The sequence below is a fragment of the Neovison vison genome, chromosome 4 (assembly GCF_020171115.1).
Source record: "Neovison vison isolate M4711 chromosome 4, ASM_NN_V1, whole genome shotgun sequence".
Lineage (NCBI taxonomy): Eukaryota > Metazoa > Chordata > Mammalia > Carnivora > Mustelidae > Neogale > Neogale vison.
The window spans coordinates 100781714-100794789 of record NC_058094.1 but is presented as its reverse complement, the minus strand read 5'-3'; positions in this window follow the sequence as shown (position 1 = coordinate 100794789).

Sequence of the window (13076 nt, the reverse complement as noted above, 5' to 3'; positions counted from 1 at the left end):
AATTGATAAACCCTTGGCCAGACTTATCAAAAAGAAAAGAGAAAGGACCCAAATCAATAAAATCATGAATGAAAGAGGAGAGATCACAACTAACACCAAAGAAATACAAACTATTATAAGAACATACTATGAGCAACTCTACGCCAACAAATTTGACAATCTGGAAGAAATGGATGCATTCCTAGAAACATATAAACTACCAAAATTGAACCAGGAAGAAATAGAAAGCCTGAACAGACCCATAACCAGTAAGGAGATTGAAACAGTCATTAAAAATCTCCAAACAAACAAAAGCCCTGGGCCAGATGGCTTCCCGGGGGAATTCTACCAAACATTTAAAGAGGAACTAATTCCTATTCTCCTGAAACTGTTCCAAAAAATAGAAATGGAAGGAAAACTCCCAAACTCATTTTATGAGGCCAGCATCACCTTGATCCCAAAACCAGACAAGGATCCCATCAAAAAAGAGAGCTATAGACCAATATCCTTGATGAACACAGATGCAAAAATTCTCACCAAAATACTAGCCAATAGGATTCAACAGTACATTAAGAGGATTATTCACCACGACCAAGTGGGATTTATCCCAGGGCTGCAAGGTTGGTTCAACATCTGCAAATCAGTCAATGTGATACAACACATCAATAAAAGAAAGAACAAGAACCATATGATACTCTCAATAGATGCTGAAAAAGCATTTGACAAAGTGCAGCATCCCTTCCTGATCAAAACCCTTCAAAGTGTAGGGATAGAGGGCACATACCTCAATATCATCAAAGCCATCTATGAAAAACCCACTGCAAATATCATTCTCAATGGAGAAAAACTGAAAGCTTTTCCACTAAGGTCAGGAACACGGCAGGGATGTCCATTATCACCACTGCTATTCAACATAGTACTAGAAGTCCTAGCCTCAGCAATCAGACAACAAAAGGAAATTAAAGGCATCCAAATCGGCAAAGAAGAAGTCAAATTATCACTCTTCGCAGATGATATGATACTCTATGTGGAAAACCCAAAAGACTCCACTCCAAAACTGCTAGAACTTATACAGGAATTCAGTAAAGTGTCAGGATATAAGATCAATGCACAGAAATCAGTTGCACTTCTCTACACCAACAACAAGACAGAAGAAAGAGAAATTAAGGAGTCAATCCCATTTACAATTGCATCCCAAACCATAAGATACCTAGGAATAAACCTAACCAAAAAGGCTAAGAATCTATACTCAGAAAACTATAAAGTACTCATGGAAGAAATTGAGGAAGACACAAAGAAATGGAAAAATGTTCCATGCTCCTGGATTGGAAGAATAAATATTGTGAAAATGTCTATGCTACCTAGAGCAATCTACACATTTAATGCAATTCCTATCAAAGTACCATCCATCTTTTTCAAAGAAATGGAACAAATAATTTTAAAATTTATATGGAACCAGAAAAGACCTCGAATAGCCAAAGGGATATTGAAAAACAAAGCCAAAGTTGGTGGCATCACAATTCCGGACTTCAATCTTTATTACAAAGCTGTCATCATCAAGACAGCATGGTACTGGCACAAAAACAGACACATAGACCAATGGAACAGAATAGAGAGCCCAGAAATAGACCCTCAACTCTATGGTCAACTAATCTTCGACAAAGCAGGAAAGAATGTCCAATGGAAAAAAGACAGCCTCTTTAATAAATGGTGTTGGGAAAATTGGACAGCCACGTGCAGAAAAATGAAATTGGACCATTTCCTTACACCACACACAAAAATAGATTCAAAATGGATTACGGACCTCAATGTGAGAAAGGAATCCATCAAAATCCTTGAGGAGAACACAGGCAGCAACCTCTTCGACCTCAGCCGCAGCAACATCTTCCTAGGAACATCGCCAAATGCAAGGGAAGCAAAGGCAAAAATGAACTGTTGGGATTTCATCAAGATCAAAACTTTTGCACAGCAAAGGAAACAGTTAACAAAACCAAAAGACAACTGACAGAATGGGAGAAGATATTTGCAAACGACATATCAGATAAAGGACTAGTGTCCAAAATCTATAAAGAACTTAACAAACTCAACACCCAAAGAACAAATAATCCAATCAAGAAATGGGCAGAGGACATGAACAGACGTTTCTGCAAAGAAGACATCCAGATGGCCAACAGACACATGAAAAAGTGCTCCATATCACTCGGCATCAGGGAAATACAAATCAAAACCACAATGAGATATCACCTCACACCAGTCAGAATGGCTAAAATCAACAAGTCAGGAAATGACAGATGCTGGCGAGGATGCGGAGAAAGGGGAACCCTCCTACACTGTTGGTGGGAATGCAAGCTGGTGCAACCACTCTGGAAAACAGCATGGAGGTTCCTCAAAATGTTGAAAATAGAACTGCCCTATGACCCAGCAATTGCACTACTGGGAATTTACCCTAAAGATACAAACGTAGTGATCCAAAGGGGCATGTGCACCCGAATGTTTATAGCAGCAATGTCCACAATAGCCAAACTACGGAAAGAACCTAGATGTCCATCAACAGATGAATGGATCAAGAAGATGTGGTATATATACACAATGGAATACTATACAGCCATCAAAAGAAACGAAATCTTGCCATTTGCGACAACATGGATGGAACTAGAGCGTATCATGCTTAGCGAAATAAGTCAAGCGGAGAAAGACAACTATCATATGATCTCCCTGATATGAGGAAGTGGCGATGCAACATGGGGGCTTAAGTGGGTAGGAGAAGAATCCATGAAACAAGATGGGATAGGGAGGGAGACAAACCATAAGTGACTCTTAATCTCACGAAACAAACTGTGGGTTGTTGGGGGGAGGGGGGTTGGGAGAAGGGGGAAGGTTATGGACATTGGGGAGGGTATGTGCTTTTGCGTAAATTGGAAGGTTAGATGAACCATGAGAGACTATGGTCTCTGAAAAACAGTCTGAGGGGTTTGAAGTGGCGGGGGTGTGGGAGGTTGGGGTACCAGGTGGTGGGTATTATAGAGGGCACAGCTTGCATGGAGCACTGGGTGTGGTGAAAAAATAATGAATACTGTTTTTCTGAAAATAAATAAATTGGAAAAAAAAAGAAGATGTGGTATATATACACAATGGAATACTATGTAGCCATCAAAAGAAACGAAATCTTGCCATTTGCGACAACATGGATGGAACTAGAGTGTATCATGCTTAGCGAAATAAGTCAAGCGGAGAAAGACAAATATCATATGATCTCCCTGATATGAGGAAGTGGTGATGCAACATGGGGGCTTAAGTGGGTAGGAGAAGAATCCATGAAACAAGATGGGATAGGGAGGGAGACAAACCATAAGTGACTCTTAATTTCACGAAACAAACTGTGGGTTGCTGGGGGGAGGGGGATTGGGAGAAGGAGGGTAGGGTTATGGATATTGGGGAGGGTATGTGCTTTTGGGTAAATTGGGAGGGGAGAGAACCATGAGAGACTATGGACTCTGAAAAACAATCTGAGTGGTTTGAAGTGGCGGGGGTGTGGGAGGTTGGGGTACCAGGTGGTGGGTATTATAGAGGGCACAGCTTGCATGGAGCACTGGGTGTGGTGAAAAAATAATGAATACTGTTTTTCTGAAAATAAATAAATTGGAAAATAAATAAAACCCTTGTCTGCCAGTAAAAAAAAAAAAAAAAAAAAGATATCACTATTGATCATCATCATGCCTTCCCTAGGAAGGCATTTCTGCCGTAAGGCCCTGGAAGTGGTGCCGGCGTCCCTCCACTTCCCCATCACAACCTAGGCTACAGATGGGTGCCTGGTGAATGGACTAGGAAACTGTACCGTGTCTATCCTAAAGGCTGCATACTGTTTTGCCATATTAACCCATGGAAATACTAGAAAAGTTTAGCAAGGGGAAATTACCCAATTTCATAGCTATAGGTAGTCTGTAGAAGACACTGACAAGAAACAGCAAAGACTGAAATCCATCATGGTCTATGCAACATTCCAACACATGTGGTCCTTACAGCCAACTTCCCTAGGAAACGGTCCCCAGTTGTGTTTTAATTCAATCAGGTACTGGTTTCAGCCGGCTTCCAGTGGAGGTCTCGTGGCCAGAAGTGGCTAGACCAGGGATGTGGAGGGGATCACATTAGATCAATCAGGAGGAAACCTCACACGGGAGTCTTTAAGATTGGCAGCCGTCCTGGTGACTTAGGTGGCTGTCCCGTGCCCAAGAGAGACAACTTTCTATAAGAACAGGAATAAAGAGAGGCCATCAAGTTTCTGGGTCTTATTGCAATTCCGGCCAGGGTACTAACTTACAGCCAAAAGGCAGACGCTCTCCTCCCCGTAGAGTAGCCACGGGCTAGAGGATTACAGCCTGAGCAATTGACGTGCAAGTGTTCCAATAAGACCATAATCCTTGAAAGGCCCTGGAATGAGAGTAAAGGAAAAGAAGAGAAAGTACTCACCAATTTGCACCGAAGCTCAGAGTCCAAATGTAAAGACTCACAAACCTCCTGGCTGGCTCGCCAAAAATGATGAAGTTCTAGAACCTAGGTGAGGTTCGGTGTGCTGAGGTCTGGAGCCGATGACCAAGAAAGAATTCTTGAGACATCTTTGGTGCAAAATGGTGGTTTATTAAAGCACGGGGACAGGACCTGTGGGCAGGCGGGGATGTGGCTGCCCCGAGTTTTGAGGGTAGGCGTGTTATATACCTTGCGGTTGGGGGGAGGTGGTGAAGGGATGGGAGATTTCGACAGAGCTCTCACGTGCTAAGGTGGGCCTACAAGGTGCCACGGGGAGTCCTTGCCCTTATGGCTTGATCAATGCCTTTTTTAGGTCAGGCATTAACATCAAGATAGTTGGGAGATTCTTAGTGGGGTATTATGACCCTGCTATCATTTACATTCCCTTCTACCTCAGTCTCCTCCAGTTTATAGTGAGGAGGGGGACATTAGGGCTTCAGGAAATGAGTTATTTGCTTCTGGAAATTTGTGCTATTGATAAGGTAACCTCCCTGTTTAGATCTCTAGGATACCTGTAGAGCAAGGGAGATTCCTGTTCTGCAGGATTGCAATCCCTGCAAGTTAACTATTTATCATTTTATGGCAGTCAGGGTTGCCTGAGGAATGCTACACATATGGAGGGGAGCGGGTGAAGAGGGGGTGCAAGGCGCCAGCTTCTACTCTGTCCTCAGCCAGCCTCCTGCTCCCTCATCATATGTATCAAAAAGTTTAGATTGAGAGGTTATTATGGAATTTGATGTATTGGGCATCTCACTGTGATGGTAAATAGGTTTAAAAATTATCTATAAAAAGTAATAAACCAAAATAGTGGGAACAAATTAAAAATAAAAGTTGTATCTATGAAGTAGTGATGGTTGTTCTCTTGTATTTTTTTTTCCAGTTGGCTTTCTGGGGGAGGGCCTGCCGCCTGGGTTTTCAGGCAGTCTTTCCTGAGTTAAGTCCTCTAGCCCCCACCCCTCAATGGGGTGGGCTCTGAGGAAACCGGTTTTTCAGGCTTTTGTTCCCTGGAGGTTTTTGCTTTGTTTCTTCTTTTGGTTACTCTCACTTTGACAGCTTTTGATGGTTTTTAGAGGTTTAGAGGAAAGCAAACTGCACTCAGACCTCCCTCTGAGAGAGAAACCTCAGTCTGTTACTCTCTGGGTGCTCCAGAGCACATAAATTCCCCCTTGGCCACTGGCAGAGCCTGTTCCCAGTCGCGGTCCCTGGGGACACAGGAACTCCTGCTTGTACCCAAAACCACTACATTGGTGGCTGTCTGGGCAGCTCCAGACTACCAGAGAGGTCCCAAGTCGCGATAGCACACTGAGATTTTCCCGCTGGCCTGGGCTGGGAGTGGTCAGACTTTCCAGATCTGAGAGCGCTGGGATAGGGCCTGCACCCACCTCTCTCATGGGAGGGTGTGGGGCGAGACTCAGACTCATAGCACTGCATGGCACGTGCGTGGAGAGTGCAAAAAGGCTGTGGTTCTTATGGCTGGTGAGGCTCCCAGCCCCTCATGGGAGCCACCATCCAGGCGCTCTCGGGTGTGCTCATGGCACAGGGACCAAGACTAGTTTTCTTTGCTGTACTTTCTCTGGCTCACAGCCAGGGGTTGCTGTCCTTGGTCTGGGAACTTAAGCCCCTGTCCCTAACCAACCCAATTCCCACAATCTCCCCCCAGATCCTTTGCTCTTTTTGAGTGCTTTCAACCAGACTCCAAGTTAATGCTGGTCCCCAGTCACAGGGCACACTCATATTGGGGTATTACTTTCCAATGGGTTGCTTCTGGTGGCTTCCTTCCCCTTTTGTCTATCTTCTGGTATCAGTCCAATGTTCCCACTCTGCTCTACCTGTCCACTGGAGTCTTCTGTCCCAGTAGATATCCAGATGTGTATGATTCTAATCTCAGGCTTATTTCATGGGTGATCAGAGTTCCTTGGTAGATAATTAGCTCTCTTCAGGGTACAGGTTGAAATGGCACATCCTTCTAGTTCTCTCCATCTTGTCCAATCCTGTGATTTCTGATAACATATCCCATTCTTGAGACAAGAACACAGATGTTTTGGGTGAGAGGGCTTAGGATACTAGGGCGTGTAGGACATGGGGTGGAGCACTCTGCATTGGTAACAGAAGGGGATCACATCAAAGTCCTGCATCAGTAAAGGGTTCAATGGCTGTGATAAATGACTGGCTTTCAGGGATGGTGTACAGCGCAATGGGGCCCCTTATTTTGACCCTGGAGTGACCCCGAAGATGTGTTCCACCAAAACAAAATCGCAGAGCTAGAGACATAGCATCATGGGCTGAAGGTGCCTTTGGATAAAAGTCTCCCAACTCACCATGATCATTTGCAAGACTTGCAGAACTTGGGGAAGAGCTGTTGGGCCAATGAGGACACCTGAGAACACGAGATAGGAAAATGCATAGCACAGTGCAAAATAACTAGATTAATGAAATAAAACATGGTTTAAAGTCCATTTAATGATATTCTTATAAATATGTGGACAATGACTCTGCTTCTGTCCAAGGCATGGGCAGGACCATGAGGCAAGTTTGGAAAGAGATGGGATGGAGATGCATGTGATTACTGGACTCTAGGAGCCCACGCTGGATTCTCGGAAATGGGGCCCTTTGTGCTGTATTGACATCATTTGAGTGGGATCTCCCCAACACCTGCACTCACCTCGAACCAGCAATGGACTCTGTTGGCAGAGTTGGGTACTTTCTTGTCCTTCAAGGAGGTAGAGCAGAGGATCTCATCATTCAGCTCCTACCCCATCTCCTTTGTAGATCCCTATAAAGAGAGTGCCCAGAATCCAAGCAGGAGGCCTCAGAGCCCTGTATGGATGACTTTTCTGGTCTTGAGACCAAGGGCACTCCATTACAGACACACCACACCCCAGTATGCCCACACCTCCATCAAGAAGATAAACGTGGCACAGCTTCAGGATCTTGGATGGGCTCTAGCACAGGTAAGAGACACTTCAGGAATCCCCTTTCCACCCTGTCCACATGACGTGGGTGTGAACAAGAAGGGATTACCAGGGTATCCACTCTCCTCAACCTACTATAGCCCATGGTTGGGAACCCCCACAAATTCCTCTTTACCTAAAACTCAAGGGCAAGGGATGGAGCTGCCCTTGGATGGCTCATAGAGGTGGGAATTGCCTCGTCTTCTCAGTACTACGTACCTTATGGCACCTCTTGCCATATGTCCTGAGGCACTGGGGTCCAAGTTTTGGACCAATGTCTGCAGCATGTGAAAAAGCCATTTCCCTGGGGTTTCTGAAAACCAGAGACCTGGAAAGTAGGGAAGCATCCAGAGAATATCTTTCTGTATAAGATTTCTCTAGCCAAGTAAACCTGATATGGATTACAGTAGAATGCGGGTGCCTAGTTGCAGGGGTTCCAAGTTCTGTTGGGGTCTGTGGTCAAGGAAATGACATCACAGCCTGGGATCTGCTGCCCCAGTCAATTCCTGTTTTGACACCAATGGAAACTGTGCTCTGGTTTGCCATCTCTGCATCCCTTTTCTGCATGCAAGGCCACATCTGTATATAGTGACAGCAACATACCCCTATCCACAGGGCCCCAAGGAAGATCTGGGTGTAGCAAGGGCCCCAGCTTGGAAACACATCTGGTTTCAGACAGAACTCTCAATTCTTACCTGTTTTTGACACTAGATAAGCCATTGTGTCTGACAGGGATGGTCTTCTCTGTAAAATACCGATGATTTTAGCATGTTCTTCTACCAGATATCCCCAGGCATAGGTTGGATAATATCTATGATGTTAGAGTTGTGCGTCACATGTAGGAAATTCCTCCAACCAAATTTACTTCCTCCTATCAACGTCTTTGAATCTGCTACTAGTCACATCCCACCCACAGTCCCGACTGATTTGTGTGTTTTTGTGTGCACATGCACACTTGCTCCTGTGTGCACACATGTGTTCATCAGCGCTGACATTCTAGAGTCCCAGAAGGTGATAGTCCCACCTACATCAAGTGAATAATAGTTTAACAAGATCTTATACTTCTAATTTTCAATGGAAACCCTAAAGAAGGGATTGGAGCCCTGGCCCTTTATAGTCAGAATTCACCCTTACCCTTAGAGACTGCCTGTCCTGGGATGCAAGCCATTACCTCCTTTCCAAAGGGTGTGATGTAGATAGGGTTCTGTTCAGTGGGTTGTCACAACATGGGGTCCCTCTCAGACAAGAACATTGGGAGTTGTCTCTTTTCTAGGATACCAATGATTACCCTCAGCCTAATACCATTTCCATGTCTATAACCACATCCTTCTAGACAACCTTTTCCAGAGTCCTCAGTGAAAGGCTATGTGCACCAGGACCCCACCATTGGGTATACTCAAAGAGCTGGATTCATGTCTGGTAAGCCTTCCTACCAGTCTGATTCTGGGCAAGACACGGACCCTGCAGGGATCATCACCTTCTCCCTTAAGGGGCCCCATTGGTTCCCCAACTCCTCTGTATACATCCTTGTGTAACCCCCTCCCCTGAATGTAGTCTGGATATAGTGATGCAATTCTGTTCGACAGAACATGGGAACATGACCCAACGTCCTTGCTGAGATTTGGATATAAAAGCTCATTGCCCAGCCCCATGTTGACTCTGACCCATGTTCTCTCTCAGATCTTCAGACTTGAGTACAAGCCCCTAGGTTGAACCATGACACAGACATATTCTTGTGGCCTAGCACTGTGGGTCAACAATAGACAGAAGAACTCAGGTTTTTGAGATGGTCTGTATCTGGCCCATGCCCCTGAGTGATTTCACATTCTCAGTAAAGCAGGTTCTGCCTGTTTGTTTTCAACAGCCACAACCTAATGAGAGACTCTGGATGGAGCGCCCAGCTAAGCACTGCTGGATTCCTGATCCCCTGAGACCGGGAGACAGTGTTTGTGGTTTCAGCCACTAAGTGTGTAGAAATGTGGTCACACAGCACTGGGAGAAGGGCACTGATACTGTCAAACTTCTCCTGGCCTGGGACCTCCTGTGCTCCCTCTCTGCTCTCATTCTCAGCTTCCACTGGCCACCCTGGCCTCCTTTCTAACCTCCACTCTGGGAACATCAAATTCTGCCTCCAATCATCTGCTCCATGGTGTCCTCTGCCTGGCTGAATACACTCAGTTTATTGCAGGGCTGTCTCCTTCTTTTCCTACCACAGGAATTCTCAATATCATATCAGGATAGCCTTGTCATAACCCTCACTTGGTGGAGCTCAGGACATAGATGTAGTCCCTTGCTATTTTCCTATGGAGCAATTGCTCTTTTCAATCTCACTTTTGTTTCTTGTTTGTCCATCTTCTCCTCTAGACCCTGAGCTCATAGAAGGAGAACATGGTTGACTGATAAGCACTGGTACCATCTCATTGTGCAGTGCCCAGTGGCTGAATGAACGGGAGACAGGGTCCATCCCAATACCGAGCAGCTCCATAGCTTGAGCCTCATCGATTTTGGTAATCTGTAAATTCTTTAGTTTGGTTTTGGGTTTTTAGTTAACTCTGTCTGATGTGGGGCTCAATCTCATAACCCAGATATCAAGTATATTACTGACTGAGGAAGCCAGGTACCTCTTTGGTTATTTTTAAAGGTTTTTAGCTGATAACTCTTGAAGTTAACTTGGTGATTTCAACATGTTGTCGGTACCCTGCAGTATGCTTAATTACCAAGTAACTCCCCAAATTTTGGTAGCACGTCACCACAGATTTTCCCCCATGACAGTGCTAAGGGGCTCTTCTAATTAGGAGACTGAAATCCTTTATGTGGTCTTTCAGGAATGCAAATTCCCTCCACAGTGGGCCTTCTCATGCCCTGGGTTGTCATGCACCTCTGATGCCATCAGCACAAGAGGAAAGATGTCAAAGAAATACACAAAGGAGTGTGTTTCCAGCCAGGTCTTGAAGACCTAAATGTACACTTTTGTGCTCAATCTTTTTTTCTCATGGTTTTATTTCTTTATTAGAGGGTAAAGAGCACAAGCAGGTGAGGAGGTGCAGAGGGAAGAGAACCAGCGAGATGCCGAGGTGAGGAAGACCGGGTGTGGCTGATGTAGACTGGTGAAGGAAACAGCTTAGGCTACACAGAGCAAGTCTACATCAACTGGTAGTCCAGGTGTAATGATTATTCTCAGATCCCTATGACTATGACCTGCCATCAAGGGAGAACTTCCGGGGATTGCTTCATAAACTCAGAGAACATTTAGTGGTGGGGAAATTTTCCTTTATTTAGGAGAGAAATGAAAAGTTAATCTTGGTGATGGTAATTTCTGTTCTTGGACCTACAGCACCAGCCCAAGCAGAAGATTCTGAACCACCTGAAGAGCAACCTCTAGCTCTCACTGTGGTGCCTGCAGCAGCTTCAGAGTTTAATTGGAATGGGTGGGAATAAGTTGTGTTGGTGATATGACTGCGGATACAGCAGAGGGGAGGCACCTTCCTGAAGGAGCCTACTGCAACGTTTTTATTGACAATGAAGAGTTTGATTGAGACACATAGGAGTTGACTACGTTGGGGGACATTTATGGTTTAAAGTTGTTAAAGTGGTAAAGTGGGGTTGAATCCCAGATGTGACAGCATGAACTCATGATCCTGGGGGGTCAGAAGATGAACAGCTGGGGCCTGAATGTTTCAGAGTTCCCAGACATCACTTAGAGGAAAAAATGGCTGAAAACCACGAATCTAGGTCCTGGCTTTCTGCTCTGTGTTGTCCTATATTCCAAATCACATCATGACTGGGTGTCCACATTCTTGAGAGGGGTCCAGCAAAAAACGGTAGCATTGCAATGATGAAGTTCTCGAACCTAGGTGAGGTTCGGTGGGGTGAGGTTCGGAGCCAATGGCTAAAGAAAGAATTCTTAAGACGTCTCTGGTGCAAAAAGGTGGTTTATTAGAGCACGGGGACAGGACCCGTGGGCAGGCAGAGATGTGGCTGCCCAGGGCCTGTGAGAAGTGTCTGGCTATATACGCAGGAGTTGGGTAGGTGAGGACAAAGGGGTGTTCAGAAGAGCTATTGGGGCAAAGAATACTATCAGGATATTGAAGGCCTGGTTACTATCAAGCCAAGGCCACTTCCTTTCTAATGAGGAATTAACATAAAGACAATTGGGAGTTCCCTGGTGGAATGTTACATTCCTGCTATCAAGCATCCTTATGAGTGAGATTTAGGTTTAGAAGAAATTTAACTTTATTTACTTTTCTTTTTACCTCCGCCTCCTTTGGTTTCTTATGGAGGGGAGGGTGGCATTAGGGCTTGAGGAACTGACTTATGTGTCCTTGGAAATTGGGCTATTGGTAAGGTAACTTCTTTGTTTGTATATCTCAAGGACATTTGCAAACAAAGGGAGACTCCTGCCTTACAGGACTGTGATCTCTGCAATATAACCATTTGTTCTTCTTTCAGGGCAGTCAGGGGTGCCTGAGGAATGTCACACATATTATTAAGGGGAGTGGGTGGAGAGGGGGTGCAAGGCGCCAGCCCCTGCTCCCTCCTCAGCCAGCCTCCTGCTCCCTCATCAGCAAGACCTCCAACACTCTGGAGGTATGGTGTGGGTCTATGCCACAGGAACCCATAGAAATTGGAATTGGCATCATCTGGGTGGCTCAGTTGTTTATGTAACTGCCTTTGGCTCAGGTCTTCATTCCAGACCCCCTGCATCAGGTCCCCCATCAGGTGCCCAGCTCCATGGGGAGTTTGCTTCTCTCTCTGACCTTCTTCCATCTCATTATCTCTCTCACTCTCTTTCTAATATAAACAAATAAAATCTTTAAAAACAAACAAAAAAATTGGAGTTAGAACTCAGTCACGTGCCTGAGATAAAAATGCCTTATCACTGGCAGCATGAGCACAGAGTTCTGAGAGAAACTGAGGAGTTAAGACTGGTGGATTTTTTTTTCCTGTGATGGCTCACTGCAGATATGGGGTGCAAATTTTCAGCTTCTAAGTAGAGAGCAGGGTGCAGCGATATTCATCTCACTCATTGGTGCTGCATGCCTTCAGGGAGTAATACAGCACCACATACTGGAATCCAGACCTGCTTACCTGGAGGCCTGTCTCTGCTGCTTAGGAGAGCTGCATTTGTACCAGTCGGAGTCCACTTGAGGATCAGGGCAAGAGATCCCTTCCCTAGAAGACCAGCATGAACAATTCACTCCTCTCAAGTTTACTGATAATAGAGGCCTGGAAAGATTCAGAGCTTAGGGAAAGCACTAAGTAGCATTCTTTTTTTTCTTTTTTTGTAGCCTTTTATTTATTTTTTTCATGTTTTTTTTAAAATTTTTCATCTCTTTTAAAATATTTTTTTATTACAGGGAGAGAGTGTGTTGGGGGGGCTGTTGGGGCAGAGGCAGAGAATATTCAAGTAGACTCCCTACTGAGCATAGAGCATGAGCCCAACTCTGGGCTCTGAAACTCAACAACTGGTCCACCTAGGCTCCCCTAAAAGAGTAGCTTCAAATGAGAAGAAATTAAAATTATATCAATCCTAAATATGTAAGAATAAAAGGGAAGAGTAGGAGGACAAGAAACAAAAATGACAAGAGCAGAGGAAAAGTAATCAAGAAGTAATATGAATTT